A 12,546-nucleotide genomic window follows, 5' to 3' on the forward strand; every position below is an offset into this window, starting at 1 on the left:
TTCAAAGGCTGGCGGTGGGTACGTAAAATTATTTCTCTTAAACGTATTAATTTTTATACCCCTTGTGACTCAATAGAACTACTCCCTCCTTTATTTTGGGACAGTAAGATGCGGACATGGGCGGGTAAGGGCATTGTTTGTTTAGGCAGTATGTTTGATGCTGGCACTATGCTACATTTGAAGATTTAAAAACAAAATATGCAGTTCCTCAGCATGATTTTTTCAAATATTTACTGCTACGGGACTTTATCTTTAAACATCCAAATATAGTATCTTTAGGCACTAACGATCTTCTTGAAATTTTGAATAAACCTGTCAGGATTGGGACTCTATATAATAGCCTGCTGAGCGACACAGCGTGATGATATTGAGGCACAAGAGCGGAAGAGGAGCACTAGACTTGGTATTTCTGAATTACTTGTTCAAGAATCAATCAATATGGCTGCTAAAATTATGTTGACCGCTAATTTACGTTCTCAACATTATAAAACTGTATTTAATTTATACCACACAGCCGTCAAGATGATGAAGTGGGGTAATATCCATAATGGAAAATGCTATAGGTGTCAAGCTGATAATGAGGACATTCTCCATATATTTTTTGACTGTATTGTATTGAATTCTTTTTTGGTATCTATTGCCCAATTTCTGTCAAATATTTCCAACTTTGAAGTGGCGATATCTAGAGAGATGATGATATTTGGGGTATGTAAAGATATGGATACTCAGCCATTGTATTATTCAAATCGATATTTCCTTTTTATGGCTATGTCAGTGCTCCGCTTATGTATTGCCTCTATGAGGTTGAAGCCCGAAAAACCCTCATATGAGATGTGGCGGGCAAAGTTCTATAATTTGTTTTATTTAGAATACAATTTGTATCGTATTAAATCCTTGAGAAAAAAACAACATGGTATTAAAATCTGGTAGCCTATGATTGACCATCTGGGAAGCCTAGAATAGCTGCTCGATTTAATGTTCAATTATTCTTGGTTTGCTCTTTGATATACAAGCTTGCTCATATTGTTACTTATTGTATCCTTAAACATGCTAGCCAATGGATTGATTTTTACCAATGATTGCATTTGTTTTATCTATGCTTTACTGAGTGACAATACATTTTTTTTTTTAAATAAAAAAATGGAAAGGTGGCAGTTGGAAGGATTAATTATCATCTCAATAAAATCTGTTATCCAGATGAAGATGGTAATCCGCGAGCTGAAGGAACTAAATGGGAATGGGAGGAGTATCGACCTGAGAATATTTCTACACCATATGTTTTCCCAAATATGAGAACTATTAAGAACAATGGACCTTTTGTGATTTCTGTAACCAGAGCTAAAGCAGTCTTATGTATAGGAAGTGTTGGAAGAATTCCAGTGGGGAGAAGTGAGTGTACTGCAGTTTTGACTATTAAATGTGACAATAACAGCAGCTTCATATCCTCACATAATACATACTGTGTCTGCGGTAACAAGGGATATTACCAACTAACTGTTGGATGGTCAGGAGTATGCAATGTGTTCTTTTTGTTGCTCCCTGTGTTTCTGGCACCTGCATCGTATCACAGAGACTTTAAGCTATATAATGATATCTCTAAGAACAGATATAAGAGGACAATAAGTACTGTACTGATGAGGTAGACCAGAGTGATACCAACTTGCAACAATACGTTGATTTCAATTTGGGCTTGTTCTTCTTTGTGGTTGCTGCATTAAACAGTAGAAAGATAAGACGATTGACTTGTGTTGTAGAAGCTGTTACAAAATCGGACAGCTATGGCACTTGGGAACATTATGGAAGAGCTGCAAGTTGCGAGGATTGTAGCACTCCAAAATCGTATGGATCTGTTTGTAATTCTAGCTGATCGAGGTGGTGCATGTCGCATCATCGGCAGCAGCTGTTGTGTTTACATTCTGGACCACTCACCTTCAGTGTTTGATGCAATCTCTAAACTGCATAAGATCGCTGCTGAAATTCATCCAGAGACTGGCACCTGGACTTTTACTAGGTGGGTTTGGGCACTTTATGCCACTTGGGGCTGGAAGCTACTGACCATCCTATGTATAATACTCATTATACTATTTACATGTTGTGTATGTATACAATGTGGCCCAATGCCCTGCTCCGTTTGTATTTCTGGCCATTTAGAAAAATGGGGTTGACCCAATCTGGTCGGAGACCTGGGTATTAAGCAATATGAAAAAACAAGGGTCCTAGACCTCAATTAAGAAATGCATAAATCAATACTTAGTTCATTAGTCAAGTAATTTCAGAGCATAAAAACAATCACCAGCTCATAGTAATAAATACCATACAAAAAACAAAACAAAGAGCAGCAGACTGAAATATTACCAAGCAATTTTAATTCATTGCTTTATCCAATAGTTTCTTATTCAAAAAAGGAAAAATATCAACTCATTATTGCCATGGATCACAACGATACAATAAATATATTCATAGGTGGGTGTGCCCCCAAAGGGAACGTGCATAGATAGAAGTGATAATGAAAAATATATGTGTTTAAGAGAAAGAGAGGAATCAGAAAATAGTGACAAAATAATTACAGTTGTTTGAAGACAATAGGCCGACCGGTTACAAATCACAGTCCAAAATGTTCACCCGGCCTAAGTATAATTCATATATATAGTTTATAGGTACACCAATCGGATATAAATTCCAAAATAGGCACGACAGTTGAAAAACAGTCAAGGTCCAGGGTGAGATCAAGGGGTGAGAGTCGACGTTTCTTGTGGCCCAATGGGTAATTTGCACCTCGGCCGTGCGAGTCTTCGTCAGGACAAAAAGGAAGAAAGGGGCAGTTTCACCAAGGCTAGATAATCTTGGTATCCCTAAAACAATTAAGGAACAAATCAGTCGTTGCACTAACACAAAATTACTCACATTGTCCATAGGGGACAGTGCTTACCCGCATGGGAGAACCGTAGGGATATCAACCGTGTGCGGGCTCTCTCACACCGGGAAGGGTATACAATTTCTCCTAAAAAGCAAAATTAAAAACTCTATTAGGACCACCTACAGGGATCTACTATTAGTAGGATAGAGTAATTAATCCCTACATACTTTCAAGAGTCAAGGTTTTTCATGGGGCCAACTGGTGAATCTACAGGTTATTCGGTGTCTGGGACTATTCCACACAGGGTTCAAAGATTAATGTGAACCCATGGCGGTAGGGCACATCAACATATCTGCAAAGGCAGAGGCATGGATTAGAGAGGTATTGTATTGTGCATGCCAAAACAACCGTATACTCGATTGTATAAGGGCCAGACATTAATTTATACATATACCTTATAGTAGAAGTTGTTCGGGCGTTCAAAGGCTTTTCACCATGTCGCTGCGGTTCAGTTAAAAAAAGGGGCAGAATCCTAAGTTGCATTCCTTCAAGGAGGGGATGCCTATCAGATCACGCAAACGTATTAAACAGATTGGAAATAAGTTAAGTAAAGTGCAGCGTGCCCTACCTTTAACACGTAATCACTGCCCACACCACGTTGTCGGCACTGTAAAACGATCTGTTACCACGGAAGTGCCTGCAATATAGTGATGGCCGTGAGTACACCAAATTGTGGCACTCGAAGAGCGCCTTAGAAAAACAAACGAGACACGGGCAACGTACGTCACTCCTACCTTTTACCCGCCGTCTCTGTACTCAGCAGAATCCCGGTAAACGCGTCTGATTGTACAACACTGGGAATGCATTTCCTGCAAAGACGCAGAACATCATCATAGAGGTAGTAGAAAAACTCCACCAAAATGTGGCAGTGGTGGTAATATATTCACCACACAGGATAATTTATCTCAAAACGGCAAAGATGTCTAATTGCAATATAATTTTTGGAGCTATAACGTGGGATATTCAAAAGAAATGTATATTGCTATAAAATTTATAATAAAACAATGGGCGAAATAACGCCGAAGTTAGTTATGGACTCTCACATGGTCAGAACAATGATTTGTCCACGCTATAGTACAGGAAGTGTACACAATCAATTGCATCAAGATCTCCTCTACCCCCCTTATTTAATGCACTGAATCGCTTCATCACAATGTATGTACAGAGGTGCATATACCGGTATCATTGTACAATTCATCCTGGAACAGGGCACATCATAAACAATTAACAATATGACAAAAAAAATATATATACATATATACAATTTCATTACATAGAAGAAATCTGAATAAATTGAAAAACTTCTAGTACTTCAATGAAAGGTTTGGAATGAAGGAACAAAGTAACACATGATTAAGGTTACAGTATAGTATAGAAACAAGTACACTATTATCATTACAGATCTAACAAAAAGACTTGTCTCCTAATCTCCTACTGTTCATTTGAGCCTTTCAGTACAGTATTGAGAGAATATATCCATCTACATTCCCTCCGACTTAAGATGCTACTCAAATCCCCGCCTCGGGGGTTGGGGATTACTTTTTCAATAACCCATCATTTTAAAGAGTCAGCTGCATGTTCAAATTTCAAAAAATGGTCCACCAGACGGGTCCCCTGTACTTTAAACGCCTTTTGTTTGCACATAATACTTGCCAAGGAAAACAAAGAAATTCTTCGTCGTGGCAATTGTCAATAATTGTATTATAAACTCAGTCGGTACTCAGTGTGGAGCTGGTCTTTGGTCAAGGACATTCCTGATACAGATTAGAGCAGCGTTTTGGGGAATATTAGTATAAAGGGCCGTAATGTTCATTGTGGCCAAAATGCAAGTGTTTGGATCATGTATTTCTGCCTGTACACCTGCCAAGCGAAATGTTGCATTAATGAAAGCACAATGTTTATTTATTAAGAGGTCACTGAAACGATGAACATCAATGTACAGGATATGAACCTAAATTACCCCAAATGAACGAATGTCTTCAGCTAATGCTAAAAGGGTTGTCTGTTGTAATTTGGCAGCGATTGGGGTTAGCATTTCGCTGAAGCCATCTTGTATTTGGCAGCCATCTTTTTTGCCATGTGCTCACCATGTGCTCTGTTCTACCTTGCTGTCGTTTGCTCTTGTACTCTGCTTAAAGACAGACTATATTTAGGCTCCGTCACTCTGCACATGCGCAGAAGAGACTGTGACTGTCCATGCACCTGTCCTTAATGTGTAACTGTCAGGATATGTTTACTAGAGTTGGCAATTGCTAGCTCCTCCCACTTGTTGACTGTGCATTTCTGTATGACCTTTTATGTATGTAACCCTTCTCTTCTGTACTTGTACTGCCTTCTTTTGAGCCTCTGTGTGGGTATAAAAGGAACATGCTCCTTCTGTTCAGTGTGCTACTTCATACACTACCGAAGGGTGTTCCGTGAATAGGTTCCACCTCATTAGGTTTATTAATAAATGCTTTGTTATATATTCCAGTTTCTGTGCCAACTTCTTTCCTATTGGTCGGAGGACTTGTGGAGAGAAGGGCGTACCCCTAGCACTGGTAGGCCTGGCTGAGACCCACCCCGACAGGGGCAGGGTAGAAACACCCTGACCCCCTAGGCCTGTTCAGGCGGGTGCCACAAGGACCCTCAAGGCCCATAAATTATAATTTTTAAGAAATCAGCAAAATCCAAGCAGGATGCTATGATCCTGCCGATCACAAAAAAAATGAAGGATGGGCTCCTGCGCTTCTATGCTAATCAGCCCCCGGGGACCCAAATCCCGAGGGTATTATCCAAAACGAGTGTGGGGGGCCCAATCCCCACACACTGCCTGGGGACCGCCACCTCCAGGGCAAAGTTTGAATAATTGCAGGGGGGCACATGGCCCCCCCTGAGCCCTGGGGACCGCCACCCCCCGGGGCCTGACTTAAATTTTGATTGTGGCGTCACACTGCCGCACCGCAGCCCTGGGGACCGCCACCCCCAAGGCTTTATTTTAAAAATGTTCGTACACCTCATGCCATAGAGACTGCCACCTCCCCAGGCACTAAATATTTAAAGTGGGGGGTCCCTGAGCCCTGGGGAACACCTCCCCCCGGGGTTTTGCAAATGGTGGGATGGGGGCCATGCAGCCCCCCTCCTGGAGCTATTGATGGCCCTGGGGACCGCCAGCTCCAAGGGCCGGCTCCTACAGTCTCCTGGAGTGCCCACCCCCAGGACACTGTAGTTTGCTATGTCAGGGCGGGAGCCTCATGGCTTCCACCCTGCCATAGCAAACTGCTTTGCTATAGGAAACCTGCTCTCCGTTCCAAATAGCAAAGCAGATTGCTTTTCCGCAGGGGGAGCAGCATGTTAGCTGCTTCCCATGTGGAAAAGCAATGCTGGCTCCCGCAGGATGCGGAGAGCAGACTGAGCCTGTGGGAGGATTGGGGACCCCCCGCGGTCCCCAACGAAGAGGTCCTGCCCCGGGGGATGGGGGACACGCGCCCCCTCTTCAAATGTAATTAACCGCACCGCTGCGGCACATTTTCCCGCTGTGCGCTGAAGTTTTTAAAAACCCGCGGTTCATGACGAGCTCAGCTCGTCATGAGCTTACGAGAGGTGTACCTCATGACGAGCTGAGCTCGTCATCAGCGTCGATGTGGTTAAATAATAAAAACACAAAAAAAGGTTGGCCCTGGGGGATGTGGTCCCCGGGGCAAAAATTACCTTAGGAGGGGGGCAAGGCAGCCCCCCTCCTAGATGTAAAATGTTTTTAAAAAGGGCGATGCCCCGGGGATGGGGTCCCCGGGGCCGAGTATAGCCTCTGGAGGGGGGCCACGCGGCCAAAATATAAGGAAAAGAAAGGGGGCCACACAGCCTCCCTTCTTAAACCTAAAAAAGAAGAAAAAGACCGGCATTGCGCCGGAGGCCATGCCCCCTACCAGCATCACTCTGCAAAAGTGCCCCCTGGCGCATTTGCAGAAGGGGAAAGAATTCCACCTTCAATATTGGGGGCCCCTGGGGGCCAACTAGCCCATCAGGAACCTCCAGTATGTGCCGGGGTGGCTGCGTTGCATAGAGGTGTTCAGAGGCTACGCCCCTTCTTACACCTCTCTGCAACGCAGCTCTGTGGCACTTATTGGAGGTACCAAGTGGGCTACTTTTACCTTAGGAACCCTTAGGATTGAAGGGGACTTAATCTCTCAACTTAGAACGGCCACATGGCGTATTTACACAGTGGTGAAGGGTGAAGGGAGGGAACGGGGCCTGAGGTGATGTGTGAAAACACGCCCTGTTGCGCATTTTAAGTTGGGGAATTAATTCCACTTCAATCATGAGTGACCATGGGGGCCAACTAGCCCACCAGGTGCTTCCAGGAAGCACCACTGCACTGTATTGCCGAGAGGTGGTGCACACCGTGCCCCTTTTTACATCGCTCTGTTACGGAGCTCCATGGCACTTACTCGATATACCTAGTGGGCTAGTTGGACTCTAGGGACCCTCAGGATTGAAGGGGAATTATTTCCACAACTTAAAACGCGCTGGAGGGCGTGTTTACACAGTGGTGAAGGGAGGGGATGGTGAAATCAGCCGAGCTATGAATTCTAATTTACTCACATGTTATCAGGAAAGACCTCAGTGTTGCATCTTTGAGCCCAGTACTGATCCTGAAAAGTAATTTTAACCTTACATACCAGTAACTTGAATTACCTTCCATAGGATATCATTGCCTGTTTTTGCTGAAAAAGTTTGTGTCGATTTCTGAAACTTACAAATATTCCTCTAAAATACGCTGAACTACAAATTCTGATTTACTCACCTGTTATCAGGAGAGACCTCCGTGCTGCATCTTTGACCCCAGTACTGATCCTGAAAAGTAATTCTAACCATACTTACCAGTACCTTGAATTTCCTACCATAGGATATCATTGCTTGTTTTTTGCTAAAATAGCTTCTAAGTGTTGATTTTTGAAACTTACAAATATTCCTCTAAAATCAACCGAACTATGAATTCTGATTTACACACCTGTTATCAGGAGAGACCTCAGTGCTGCATCTTTGAGCCCAGTATTGATCCTGAAAAGTAATTCTAACCACACTTACTAGTAACTTGAATTTCCTTCCATAGGCTAACATTGACTGGTTTCACTTGGAAATCTTTCAAGTGTGGAGTTTTGGAACTTTAAAATATTCAGCTAAAATCAACCGAACAACGAATTCCAATTTACTCACCTGTTATCAGGAGAGAACCCAGTGCTGCATCTTTTAGCACAGCACTGACCATGAAAGGTAATTCTAACCGTAATTCCAGTAACTTGAATTTCCTTAATAGGAATCCATTGTCTGGTTTTCACCAGAAAAGTTTCTAAGTGTCTATTTTCACAAATTACAAATATTCCTTAAAAATCACCTGTATGACTTAAACGGATTCTTTCAACTGTTTATAGTATATACACCAGTGCTGGATTCAGGAGGCACCACTGAGTAAGAAAAATGAAAACACTACTTACCTGCTAAGTAAATTTCCTTCCATAGGCTAACATTGACTGGTTTTACTTCGAAATTCTTCTAAGTGTGGAATTTTGGAACTTAAAAATATTCCTATTCAATGATCCGAACAAAGAATTCTGATTTAATCACCTGTTATCAGGAGAGAACCCAGTGCTGCATCTTTTAGCCCAGCACTGATCCTGAAAAGTCATTCTAACTTGTATTTCCTTCCATAGGGATCCATTGTCTGGTTTTCACAAGAAAAGTTTCTAAGTGTCTATTTTCACAAACTGCAAATAGTCCTTAAAAATGGCTTGTCTGATTTAAAGGCATTCTTTCAACTGTTTACAGGAGATGCACCAGTGCTGGATCCAGGATCCACCACTGAGTAAGAAAAAGTAACGATAACACTACTTACCTGCTAAGTGAATTTGCTCCTATAGGATAACATTGGTGATTCTATGTGAAAATATTTCTGTCAACTTTTAAAATACAATAATATTCCTTAAAAATAACCCATGTAACTAAAACGCTTTTACTCAACTGTTTCCAGGAGATGTCCCAGGACTGAACCTAGGATCCAGTCCTGTGGTTAGAAAAGTACTCCATTAAGTAACTAATTGCATTTTACTAGAAATTCACATTGAGGTCAATGTTGTATTGTGTTTGAAATGGTGTTGCCCATTGCAACAACTGTACTTAAAAGTCTATTGCCTATTTGTAAAGTATTTAAACTAAAGTAATTCATTCTGAGAAAGTATATTTTGTAATGTAATCTATAATGTAATTTAAAAAATACATCTAAAAATAAATAGTTTAAAAAAATGTAGTAAATCAGTATAAAAAAAATAAATATAACAATTAATACATTTAAAAATTGGCATTGAAAAAACCCTTGAAATTCACTGAAAAAAACCATAGGTTTCAGACATGTTATAGTTAGGAATTAGCATTTAAAAAACCTTAGAAAATCACTGAAAATAAATAGGTTTCAGGGGTGTTATAGTTAGCTGGACATTTCACTCGTACAAAACCATTGAAATTCTTCCGTTATAGTTAGTTGTAATGACTATAACTCACGCGCCCCCAATCCACTGCTGATGATGTCACATATTACATCATTCATGACATGGTCAGTGACATCAATGATGACATCACTGATGATATCTCAAATGACATCACTGATGACATCACTGATGACATCATCCACGTGACAATCTGATACACCTCATCATACACTAGTATAACCTTTCAACATTCATTATAAAATATGGAGTACCACATTTGAATCCATTGACACACCAATAAAAGTTTCTAAAAACCCACTCAGTGATTCCTACATCTACACTCACATCTAAACAATTACCTATAGATTCACTCATACATGCTGACAAAGATCAATAGAACACTATCAAATATACTTATACACCTACATCAACTTTACACACCAGCATACATCCTATTCACGTATACAGTCATCCTGCTTACTTATACAAACAATTGATCATACTTACATTTACTCAGCTCCATATTTATACAAATAATAATAATAATACACATTTGTAAAGTGCACAATCACCTGTAAGGGTCTCTAGGCGCTGGGGGCCGTCGGGAAGATTAAGCGAGCTATTGCCCAGAGTCACATGGTGCCGGGCAAATCTGCCGCCGGTGCCGGGGAATCGAACCGTAATCCCCAGATTCCGGAGTCAGTCACCCGAGCCACGGCGCTACAACTACAAGTTGGTTGTAAATATCAAAAACCTTTGAAAAAGCAAATTTGTGCTTTTCCAAAAGTGCCATGTGGCAGACATACATGCCCTTAGGGCATGTATGTGTGCCACATGTGCACCCATGCACTATTCAGGGGCACAACAGGGTGTCACTGTGACACCCTGCCACCCTTGTAAGTCGTCCCCTATTACCGATTCGGTATTTACCGAATTGGTAATTCTCATTCATTCCTATGTGCCTCCAGCCCCATAGGAATGAATGGGAATTACCGAATCGGTAAATACTGAATCAGTAATTACCGAATTTTACCGAATCGGTAAAATTTACTGAATTTTTTCCTACATAGCATTTACCGATTCTAAAATACTGAATCGGTAAAATTCAGTATTTTAGAATTGGTAAATGTAGATTACCTACATATGGCCCTATATTTTTTACATTGATATTTTGGATTCAATATTTTGTACTTAGCTGTTTAGGTATAGAAGTCGATATTTTTGTATTCTATCTATTTTTTCAATATTTAGAACATCGATATTCCATCAATGAACCAAATATTGTGTGTAAGAGGAGAATGAGAGGTCTGCCACCCACCTCCCTAGTTACTAAATGTTAAGTTATGCACTCAAACACTCACTACAAGAAACCAGATTTAAACAACAAAATCAGATCCTCAACGGACCTCGCACCTATGAAGTTACCATGGATCCGACAGCATGTGTCTGGGGCATTGAGTTTGTGGATGCAGCTCCTACAGCTAGAGAAATAAAGTCAGTTCATACATTCTTTTGGTCTACATCCTGTGGTTTCTCATGTGGCAATGGTTGGCCAGTCTCTGTAGCGTGCTTTAGTGCTAGGAATTCAGTGGGCAATGGGTTCTGACATTTGTCTTCGGAGGACATTCCCTGACCCTCTGAGTCCATGTAGAAATCTCACAGGTTAGAGTCACCTGTCGCCTTGGACCTCTCCATTGCTGGATTCCCACCTGGTTCCATGATGCTCCCTCTGCCCTTCACAATGCATAAGGGGGCCTGCTGACAAAGCGCTTCAGGTGATTTTTCACTTCCCATTTCCTGCGTGGTATATATTTGGATCCGGTCTCAGCTCACCCTAATAATTGTCTCTCTGAGCTTGCCACCCTGGGGTGCGGGGGTGTTAGGAAGGGATTCTCTTCCCCCCAGGTCCACGACGTCTGGTGATTGGAAGAAGTGCGTCTTGCCCAGATATATGACTTCAAGTTTTGCTGGAAACAGGAGCATGTATTGTATTTGGTGTGCCCTAAGCTTTGGTTGACTGAGTCAAAAAATCTTGTCTGACATTGTACTTTACGACTATAGTCTGAGAAGAACATAATTTTAGAATTGTCATGCCTGCTTTCACCCAAGTGTCTTGCCTCCTGTAGGATATTGTCCCTGTCCAGAAAGTTGAAGAACCCTACTATAATTGGTCTGGGGGCACATCGAGTGGTGCTGTGGCGCTTGGTAGCTAATTAACGATGTCGGGCAGCAGTACAAATGTTAAAGTTGTAATAAGAGAAGAACTATAAGGGCCACCAAAGTTAAATGAATGGAGTGAGGATTTGAAGAAGGGAAAATCCCTCTGCAACTTCCTCCTTTCCTTTTTGGAGACCCTTTTGATTGATATGGAGAAGTGAGCTCTTTCCGGAAGTTGAGGCTAGGCGAGTGGGAGAAGCTGTGTGGGGTTGTATGCGTGGTGGTGAAGCAGGGCTGGGTAGCGTGAGTGTGAGCCCCCGGAGCCCTGAGCAATGGCTGAAGGGGTTCTTGCGAAGGTGCCGGTGCCGGACCGAGGTCCTCCAGCGTGACCCAGTGAAGCGCACATTATTAAACAAACTGTACACCAGCGGAGCCGAGGCGAGCCACGGGAGCAGCTGGTAAGCCATGAGCCATGAGGGCTGGAGAATCACCGGTGGGCTGAGGTGAGCAGCGCAAGCCTCCAACACCCTCTGTGCCCACAACGCCTCTAATTCCCACAACGCCAGGCTTCAGGGAGGTTAGATGAGGCCTGAGGCAGCGTTGGTGTGCTGGTGCGCATTGTGCATCTGTGGGCGGAAGTCATTGTCCGACCTGCTGTTGCGTTTCTTTCTTTTAAAAAAAACCCCACCCGGTTCTGCAAGGCTGCAAGGCCGTGGCTACACCCCTGAAAACCTCAGGAGACCGCAGGACCTACAGGGGGGGCATTGTCATTGACAGAACAAGAGCACTTGGGAAAAAAAGTGTGAGCAGAGCGAAAGCAGTAGTGGGAGAACTGCTGGCTCGCTGACAGGCTGACACACTGTAACACAGATGCCGAGGAGTTAAGCAGTTGTTCTGACACCTAGCCTTGCAGACACTAAGCAAAGATTGTAAACTGCGCTATAATTGCGATTGCGACTGCGACTGCGGGACTTGCGGGGGTGTGAGAGTGCTCTTTCTGGGATTGCTACA

The sequence above is a fragment of the Lissotriton helveticus genome, chromosome 1_2 (assembly GCF_964261635.1).
Source record: "Lissotriton helveticus chromosome 1_2, aLisHel1.1, whole genome shotgun sequence".
In the NCBI taxonomy this organism is placed as follows: Eukaryota; Metazoa; Chordata; class Amphibia; order Caudata; family Salamandridae; genus Lissotriton; species Lissotriton helveticus.